The 10,610-nt window shown below is 36.9% G+C and overlaps 1 pseudogene; it reads left to right on the forward strand.

Moving 5' to 3' along the window:
• Positions 1-5,313: 5,313 nt before the first annotated feature.
• Positions 5,314-5,432, forward strand: LOC115215991 (annotated as a pseudogene).
• Positions 5,433-10,610: the final 5,178 nt, after the last annotated feature.

Consider the following 10,610-nt stretch of genomic DNA (forward strand, 5'->3'; position numbering starts at 1 on the left):
CTATCTATCTATTATCTATCTATCTATCTATCTATCTATCTATCTAGCTAGCTAGCTAGCTAGCTAGCTAGCTAGCTATATATCTATCTGTCTATCTGTCTCTTTCTCTTGTCCTCTGGTTTCTGTTTCTGCTAAATGTAATAAGTAAAATCTTAGACACATAAAGATTATTACAGATACTGGCATTAATATATAGTTAAGGATTTTCTTTCTCAAACGTGTAGTTTCTGGTTTGTTTCCAATACGCAGCACTTTGACAATGGCTATTTTACTATAATATCAGGTTGGCCAATACTTTGTAAATGAAATTTAGCAGAAGGAAGATGTACAGAATCAATCGTATTTATGTATGCTTGCAAGATAGTACATATGAGTATGTGCATGTCTATATTTGTGTGTGCATGTGTATATTTGCATGTGCATCTGTGTGAGTGTGTATGTCTGTTGGTGTGTGGGTGTGTGCGTGTGCATAAATATATACTTAATGGCATGAGAGTTATGGAGAATTTTTTGTTCTCTAGATTATCTTCTTAAATATAGTAGTAGTTTCTAGAAAGAAACGATCACCAATTACCTCTCCTTAGATTTTTCTACTTGTTGATTCATTTACAAAACTTACTTCCAAGAACATGGATTAAAATCTTCTTAAAAGAATACGAAATTGCAATAATTTCAGTGTCATGATTAGGGAAAGCGAAGCCGGTCGAGAAACACAATACTCTTTCACTTATAAAATATTATAAAACTATGTAAACTGTCTGTATTTTTTTCTTTTATTATATATATATATACACAGACATGACAGAAGTAAATAGACACCCCATGAAACATCGTTTTACGTTTATTTTAACTTGAAAAGGTCTATATTTCCTACTAATTGACATTTTCACTTTTCAGGTTCTATATGTGACTGTTTAATCATACCACGTACAAAAGGAGCCTTGGAACAATCCGAATTTCAAAGATGTCATATTATGGGTCAATCTGAAAGTGGACTTAACCAGCGTAAAATCACAGGAAACCTTGGGACCCCGCTTTTCTACAGTTAATAGAGTGATGATGCAATTCACAAGAGAGGAAGAGGAGTCCACATAATCTCGCCCAGGTTGACCAGGGCCCTCTGACAAGACCATTCGCTTTGTTAAGAAAAGTGGGAGGATAATACTCGTTGCAAGCCCTCTGACATAGCAGAACAAGTCGATGTCAGTCCCAGAACAGCTGTCAGGTATCTCTACAGACTTGGCTACTGTGGCAAAGCTGCAAGAAAGAAGCAACATCTTCGACCAGTCAATATTAAGCGGAGATAGATTGGGCCAATAAGATAGTGGAGAGGCCACTAGCATTTTGGGACTGTCATATTCTCTGATGAGTCCAGATTTGCAGTATATTCTGACAGTGGTCGAGTGTGGGTCTGGAGACTCTGTGGTCAAGAATTTGACATGAAAAGGTTGCATCCAACAATGAAACACGATGGCTGTTCTGTGATGGTCTGAGGAGCAATTTGGAGCAACGAACGATCAGAGCAGGTAGAGTGTGAGGGAAACACAAACTCAGATAAATATGTGTCCATATTGCAGAAAGGACTCTTTCCAATCTTCTCCAGTGGTAAAATGATAAAAGAAAACTCTTTATTTATAGAAGATGGGTCTCTTTGTCACTCGGCTAAAAAGACCTAAGGTTGGTTGGAAGAGAATGGCATTAAAAAGCTTCCAGGTCAGTTACCAGATATGAGCCCTATTGAACACATTTGGGGAATAATGGGCAGGACACTTCGTAAAAAGAACAAAAAAGCATTCCCAAAGCTAGATTTTTTGAGATAACTGCGTGAAACCTGACAAGAAATTCCTCAAGAGAATATTCGTCGTTTGATCAGTAGCATGCCTAATAGGGTCTATGCATTGAAAAGTGCAAAGGGTATGTCTATTAAGTATTAGATATTCACATTATAATAATTAATAAGTTGAATGTATAATTTCAGATTAGAATAAATTTTAACGATTCACAGATTGCCTATTTACTTCTGTCATGTGTGTGTGTGTGTGTGTGCGTGCGTGCGTGCGTGCTTTGTGTGCGTGTGTGTGTTTTGTGTCCTTACAAGTTTGTTTCCCCTACCGTTTGACAACCATTCTTGGTTTGTTTACGTCTTCATAACTTAGCAGCTCAGTAAAAAAGACCGATAATAAGTACCAGCCGTAAAAAGAAAGGAATCAGATTTGTCGATAAAAATTCTTCAAAGCGGTGCCCCAACATGGCCATAGTCTAATCACCAAAGCAAGTAAGATATAAAAGATAAAACTGTATACCTTTATACATTTACACACATACATATGTAGACATACACATCTTTACATATGAATGTCTCATCAAAAGTTTGAAAGAACGGAAATTTATAGAAAATTGAGAAACCCACAGCTCTTATATCTAGGATATAAACTATCATTGTACTCATTATCATATGTGCACGGGCTATGTGACAATAGACTTGCATAAAAACATAAAAACCTAGAAGTGACGAGATTCTCCAACATAGAGCAAAGTAAATTGGTTTATGTGTGTATGTATATATATATATATATATATATAAATATATATATATATATATAAACTTGGAGAAGAGAAATAGAGAAATAACGCGTGCGTTCGGTCATATAGTAATATAATAAATAAATAAAATATATGCATATATACATACATATATGTACATACTTACATCTACATGTATATATACATGCATACATATATATATATATATATATATATGAGTACAGGACACCACAAATAAACGTAGAACACAACGAGAGACGAGAACATAAAACCAAACAAGGAAACGGACTTTTTTTAAACAACGAAAAAACAGAGTACAGGACAAACAATACAAGGAAAATTCCCCTTCATCAGCTGTCCCTGGTTCGACTCAAAGTGTGTTTCGAAGGTAAGAACAGAACACAGTCGAAGCAGTCCTTCCTGCAAAAGGAATTAAATAAAATTCTTTTGCAGAGGGGTAAAACAAGTGACAGAAACAGGACGTAAAAGCAATACAAATGAAGAAAAAACAGTACAATAAAATGAAGAAAAAACAGTACAATAAAAAAACAAGACAGGAAACAGACAATAAGGGCTTTTTTTGCCTGGACGGTGGAAAAATTAGTTAGAACGCTTGTGAAAAATCGGCTTACGAAGGACAGAGAAGTCGATCTATACTTGTTGAAAGACGAAGCTGAAACATATATATATATATGTATGTGTGTGTTTAAACCATTAAAAAAAAAACGTATGCTCATTTCCCTCGCTTTCAGCCAGTGCCATTGTGGTAAATAATGTAGACCTTAGGGCCATTTGGCGTCTATTTTTAACATGTGGCGCTACTCATTAGTGTCCTTACTATAATTTTATTTATATAATTATATATTTTGTATTAAGTTTTACCTATATGGTTTATTGCATGCTGGCTACTTGATAAAATCTTATATAGATTTTACCCTCGATTATAAAGGCACACACACAAACATATATACTTACACATATGTATGTATGTATACACACACACACACACACACACACACACACACACACACACACACACACACATACACACACACACACACACACATATATATATATATATATATATATACACATGTGCGTGAATGTGCAGCTGTGCCTGTCGTACCATCTCGTGTGCTACAGTTTTACAAAAGCAAGAGCACATTGGATGATGTATAGCTGGATAAACTGTTCCTGAATAAAGTATAGGATTTGTCAGTTATGGCTAAAAAGCTTTGATCATGAGGTTTCTGAGTCAGAGCTGACCTGGAACAAAAACAGCCGCTGAATCGATGCAATCATTGGCCCTAAAATTATGCAGATGCTCAGAATCAATATTACGTAGAACGTGATAACATGACCTGCTAGAAGTAGCTACAGGATTTCCTCAAATTCAAGCCTACAATTTAAAAACGGAAACATTATATTAAATGTTTTCCTAGATACACTTTAAATACGATTATGACCGGATTATTTCTGATTATAAGTTTAACCCCGAGTGGTTTACGTGAAGCCAAACTACCACCCCACAACAAAAACAACGATATGGCCATAATATACGAGGGAGTGCTGAAAAGTTCCTGGCCTTAACCACTTGAAAACGGTTAACGCAAATATGCGATCACACTTCTGCTTGCCTACCCGCGGTTAACGTAAATATACGATGTAGAGCTGCCCTACATCTATCACGGACTTTTTAGCGGATGACGTATGTTTACATTCGCTATCGTGTACTTTATCTCTTGAGGTGCGTGCACTCACCGTCCCGTGCATTATCTTAGCTATTTTAGGTTACGTTCAAGTCATGAGACTAGCAGTTGACCAATGACATGCGGATACTTTACATGCATAAGCATTGGTACAGGGGGTATAAAAGTAACGGTCTCCAGCGAAAACGCATCATAATTCAAAATGTCAGCAAATCAATTATAAGTTCTGCGTTCGCGCCTCTGTCCTCCATCAGCGAATTTACGCCCGTAGGCGCGAAACCAGATATCGTTGTCCGGACTGTGATGTGTCCCTTTGCATAATACCGTGTTTTTAGTTGCACCACACGCAAGCTATTTTTTGAACTTGAGCAGAATAACTCGTGCATATCACATTATGATAAATAGCTTCACATAGTTCGTTTTCATAAACCGGTAGACGTAAATGTACGACGCTATGTTATTGTAACGGTGAACGTAAATAGACGCGAGCTCGCTGGCACTTGTGTGTTCGTGTGGCCTCATTAGATAAACAAACCCGAAGCAGTTTCTCGCATGCTTCGGGTAATACCGGCGTCAAGGGGTTAAGGGTGTAGCGAAAAACCTGGTTGGAGGCCCAACCTTCCGAGTTCTTTTACAGGAAAACTGAAGGATCGCTGCAATAAGCGTGTGAATCTGAGAGGGTAAATATGTTGAATAAAATGATAATTAATTGATCCGCCTGCATTTTCTTTTACACAAAGCCAGGAACTGTTTAGCAGCCGCTCGTATAACATGCGGAAGGTCAAATGTTAAAAAAAAAAGTTTTGATCAAGAAGACTACAGCAGGCAAGAAGCAAGACAACAGCAGGCATACAGAAATGGATCAAACAACGAAGAGGCTACTTGCTCAAGCTTCAACACTGCACTACATACACTCAAACAGCGAATATCAGAATCTAGAGCAGGAGTGGGGAAACTTTTTTGTGCGGCAGGCAAAAATTTACCAAGAAAAAGGTCCGCGAACGGATCACAAGTTCTAACTCTTATATTGGTGTAAATCTTGCATACATCTATGTATAATTTGATCGGCCATATCACTTTGAAAACACCGGTTCTCCTCCGATCACTGAAGTTAAGCAAAGTCGAGCCTAGTTAGTACTTAGATGGGTGATCGCTTGGGAAACTTAGGTGCTGTAAACGTCTTTCTATCCTAATGGCGGTGCTCCAGCATGGCCACAGCTCGTGTGCTGAAACTAGATAAAATATGTTAATAAGGATAAGTTTAACACATTAAATTAACGTTTAACATCTTCATTAACGCCGCCACTCAATTTAGGACGTTTATATTACTTATGAGGTATTCGATATTTTTCCGTTAAAGTGTTGTTGGGTCTCAAGGGTGTAGTACAAACGTAGCAATATGTCTTTTATAGTGTAAACAAAATTTCCATTCAAATGGCAATTACCGGGCGATTTCTGACCATTCTAAGTCGTAGTGGAAACGCGACCTATTTCACAAATAGGTATACGAATATTGTATAAATTTTGATTGAAAAATTTACTATATTTTGTACATATGAGTATATCAGTCTGTGGGTGCAATAAAACGAGCTCGTAGGTGCAATTGCGCCCGCGGGCGGTTTTCCCCCACCCCTCATCTAGAGTATAATCGCCAATTAGAAGTACAGAAACATTTTGAATAGTGAAGAAAATACAATTTTCTCATACTGCAGCATTGTACCACATAACCACTATATGACAGACTTTGCCGTATACCAGACGAACGTATTATATACGTAACTAGCAGTATCGCCCGGCGTTGCTCGGGTTTGTAAGGGAAATAACTATAAAGCATTTTTAGAGAGTTATAGCCAAAAAAAAAAATGCATTAAAAATGGAAAAAAAATTATGGTAAATTTTTTTTAAAAATCGTTGACTCATCGTAGACTTTTTTAGAGAGTTACTTCCCTTATATTTTTAAAATATGCATTAAAATGGAAAAAATGATGATAAATCATTTTTAAAATCGTAGACTCATCGTAGACAAGCGCTTATACCCAGAAGGGCTCGATATGAATCACGACTATAAGATACCCAGTTTTGGTTAAACTGCACCGCAAAATGTGGGAGTAGTTAGGAATCTAAATCGGAGTAGACAGACACTCACACAACTTCACTTTTATATATAAAGATATATTTAGAGATCACTCCAAATCATTCGACTGACTACTTACGCACTCTATGTCTGTCTATTCAACCCAAAACATAACAAATGTATTATTATATTTATTCTACAAATATCCTCATAGCATAATTGTCATCAGCATAAATAACATAGCCATAATCATCATCGTTCAAATCAGTAACGGCATCAAAGCCACCAGGTGTCATTAACTGTCATTCTGAAGGAAAGTCTGTATAAATTGCCAAACATACGGTATTGTATATTCAATAATATGGCGGAAATCAGTTGATTGCTTCAGAAATACATTATAAAATTTTCAGTTATAATTACGAGGAATGTCAGTTTGATGTATTATAGCGTTCAATTCTCAGCAAATACTAATGGCATGTGTGTGTGTATGTGTGTGTGTGTGTGTGTATGTATGCGTGTGTGTATGCATGTGTGTGTGTGTGTGCATTGGTTTCTGTGTGCGTATTTGTGGTGGTAGTGCTATATGTATGTATATCTGTATGTTTGAATGTATATGTATCTATATCTCTGTCTTACTCTCTTCACCTCTCTTTCTCTATCTCTCTCACTGTGTCTCTGTGTTTCTCTTACCGTGTCTCTGTCTGTCTGTCTGTCTGTCTGTCTGTCTGTCTGTCTCTCTCTCTCTCTCTCTACACACGCACAGACATATATATATATATATATATATATTCAAAATGTGGCCACGTGTGTACCGTTGGCGATTTTTTTTTCCTCCGTCTTCCCTGGATCTTCCCTGGATCTTTCCTTTTCCTATGTTTCTGACGAAGAGCTCCCCTCGAAACGTAAAACCCTCCTTCTTTCCTTCCTTCCTGAGCGTCCAATAATACTATATTTGTTCCACGTCCTCGCGTTGTTGTGTTTTCTCTTTGTGTTTTCATGTTTGGATTAACTTTATATATATATATATCAGTGGCGAGCGGTGACTTCCGGGGCTGGGCATGCAATGAATTTCTTTGCCCCCCCACCCCGGGCAATTTTTCAGTAAAAAAAATTTTCGAATTCCTACGATTTACATATGGGAGATTCTGAATATGCAATCAATCCCGTATGACCTAGAATAAAAAAAAAAACGTCGCCCTGGTACTATTTGCGCGCGCTGGCTAGTCGTGACTAGTCGATCCTACGACTATCTAGCAAAGTAAATAAATTTTTTAAACAAAATATATAAAACACAAAAACACAAAGTAAATAATGTTTTAAACAAAGTAAATAAAACACAAAGTAAGGATCGACTAGTCACGACTAGCTGGCGTGGATGCTCGGGTGCGCGCACCGGGACCACTCTTCTTAAATAGTACCCATGATTTTTAAATTGTTTGCAATACTCATCAAATTTGTTGAAATTCGAAAGTTCCATGAATTTAAACTCTTCTAAGGATGAATATCGTGCTTTTATTTGGTCAACTATTGTACTGATAATTTTGTTATAAAGCATTTTATAATGTCGTTGGGGCTCAATAGATATATTCTTGGATCTCTGAATTCCGATTCCTGCATCGACTCCATATTTTTACTCCCGGGTTCAGTTCCACTGCGTGGCACCTTGGGCAAGGGTCTTCTACTATAGTCTCGGGCCGACCAAAGCCTTGTGAGTGGATTTGGTAGACGGAAACTGAAAGAAGCCCGTGGTATATATGTATATATATGCGTGTGTGTGTTTGTGCGTCTGTGTTTGTCCCCCTAGCATTGCTTGGCAACCGATGCTGGTGTGTTTATGTCCCCGTTACTTAGCGGTTCGGCAACATAGACCGATAGAATAAGTCCCGGGGTCGAGTTGCTCGATTAAAGGCGGTACTCGAGCATGGCCGCAGTAAAATGACTGAAACAAGTAAAAGAGATTGAAAAATTATCAAGTTTGTTTTCGAGTACAGTTCTAGTTTTATCTATTTGATCTTTACAATACACTATGTCATGACTTTTACTCTGGAGGATGTTAAATATGAACAAAGAAAAAATCTCACTGAATACTTCTAACAAAAATAAGAAATCAGGACTTTTAAAGTTTGTAAGAATCCAATTGCTGAATTTATGGTGGTATCATCCCATGCTTCAGGATTTTCAATGATGTGCTCGAAAAGGCTGATTATGAAATGATAATTTTCCCTTGTGGTAATAATAAGCCGTGAGGCTGTTGCCTTCGGAAATCTTTTTTTTAACAATGTTATCTAATGCATTAGCCCTTTTCGGTGTTGGTCTCCCACCGATATAATTAATTATTTTCCATAGAATTCTCCTTTCGAAAAACTATTTCTCAAAATATCGTTTATAACACACATTTCACTCATTTCGTAAAAGGCTGTTCTTATATACGAACACACGTGGAAGCGCCGGTGTAAATTGTAAGTCAATTTCAACAAAACAGAAAGATACAGAAAGTGGGTATCATGCGGTCAGCTCATAGCATGACATGCCACTGAGAGAAAGAGGAAGGGGGTACAAAATATTATGAACGACCTTTCCTCCTAGCATCTGTTTTATCAATTCACTAAGAGAGAGAGAGGAAGGAGGGACAAACTAAGAGACAGAGAGGGAGGTCATGCGGGTCTTCCCACAGCATAGCCACTAAGAGAAAGAGGAAGGGGGAAAAATATTTCAAATGCCCTATCCCCTTAGCATGTCTTTTAAACAAGTCGCTAAGAGTGAGAGAGAGAGGAAGGAAGGACAAACTGAGACAGAGAGGGAGTGTCTAACATGCTGGTCTTGTCAATGCATGACTTCTAAAAGCAGAAGTAGAGTCACTGAGATGGAAGGGGAGACAAAATACAACTGGACGGATTTTCTTTGAAACAAAGTAACTATTTTATCTAATTTTCCGATCATATGGATAAAAAAATCACAGGGCATGCAACGCATACCTTGCATACCTGAGAGTGCACGCCCCTGATATATATATATATATATATATATATATAAACTTACTTGGAGAATAAGAAAACGACGCGTTGCGTTCAATCATATAATAACAAGTTAATAAATAAAACATATGCATACATACATATATGTACATACCTACATCTATATGTATATATACATGCATATATGAGTACAGGACACCACAAATAAACGTAGAACACAACGAGAAACGAAAACATACAATCAAACAAGGAAACGGACTTTTTTTTTAACAATGAAAAAAAACAGAGTACAAGACAAACAATACACGGAAAATTCCCCTTCATCAGCTTCCCCTGTTTCGACTCAATGCGTGTTTCGAAGGTAAGGGCAGAACACGATCCGGCCGAAGCAGTCCTTCCTGCAAAATGAATTAAATAAATTTCTTTTGCAGAGGGGTAAAAAAAGTGACAAGAACAGGACGTAAAATGTCTTCAGCAAGCCGATCTTCAGAATGCGTTCTAACGAATTTTTCCACCATCTAGGTTTTAAAAAAAAGCCCTTATTGTTGGTTTCCCTGTCCTGTTTTTATTCTTTATGTGAACTATTTTTTTCTTCATTTGTATTGCTTTTACGTCCTGTTCTTGTGAACTCTGTTTCGGAATTACAGTTTCATTCTTCAGAGTGAAGTGCTTTAGAAATTTAACTTTAAAAGTAGATTAAGTAGCAGTACTTAAAACTTAGCTCTTGATTAATTTTAAATTAGACATAGAAATTTGTCAGCGAAATCTCTGAGAAAACTTAACTTTCTATCGAATAAAAAAATAATGCACAAGTTTTTACAAGTATTTTAAAACTTTGAAATTCCTGTATAAATCTCTGAAACTCAACACACTGATGAAGGGAATGAAATTTCTGAAACAAAGATGTTTATATAAATATGACGTGAATAGCTGCTGAAATAAAAATAAAAATTAAAATATTAAAACTTGATTCAGTTATGTCGTCTTTTAAAGCATCTTACGAAGGAAAGAAAGCGAGAGAAAAGTGGATATTAAGAGAGAGAGAAGGGGAGCAGGGAGAAAGAGAGGGGAGCAGGAAGAGAGAGAGGGGGAAGCAGGGAGAGAGAGAGGGGGGAGCAGGGAGAGAGAGATACTTAAAGATATCAAGAGATTTAATTATTCACAAAACGGTGCAGTTGAAAGAAAATGAACTGGATATTGTATACTTTACATTTAATTACAAGGGTCTCTCAAGGAAAATATTTTAATTTAGAAACACGTTTCTTGGAAAGGAGGAAAACACGTTTTATGACTATTTTCCTCTATTTG

The sequence above is a fragment of the Octopus sinensis genome, linkage group LG9 (genome assembly GCF_006345805.1).
Source record: "Octopus sinensis linkage group LG9, ASM634580v1, whole genome shotgun sequence".
NCBI lineage: Eukaryota > Metazoa > Mollusca > Cephalopoda > Octopoda > Octopodidae > Octopus > Octopus sinensis.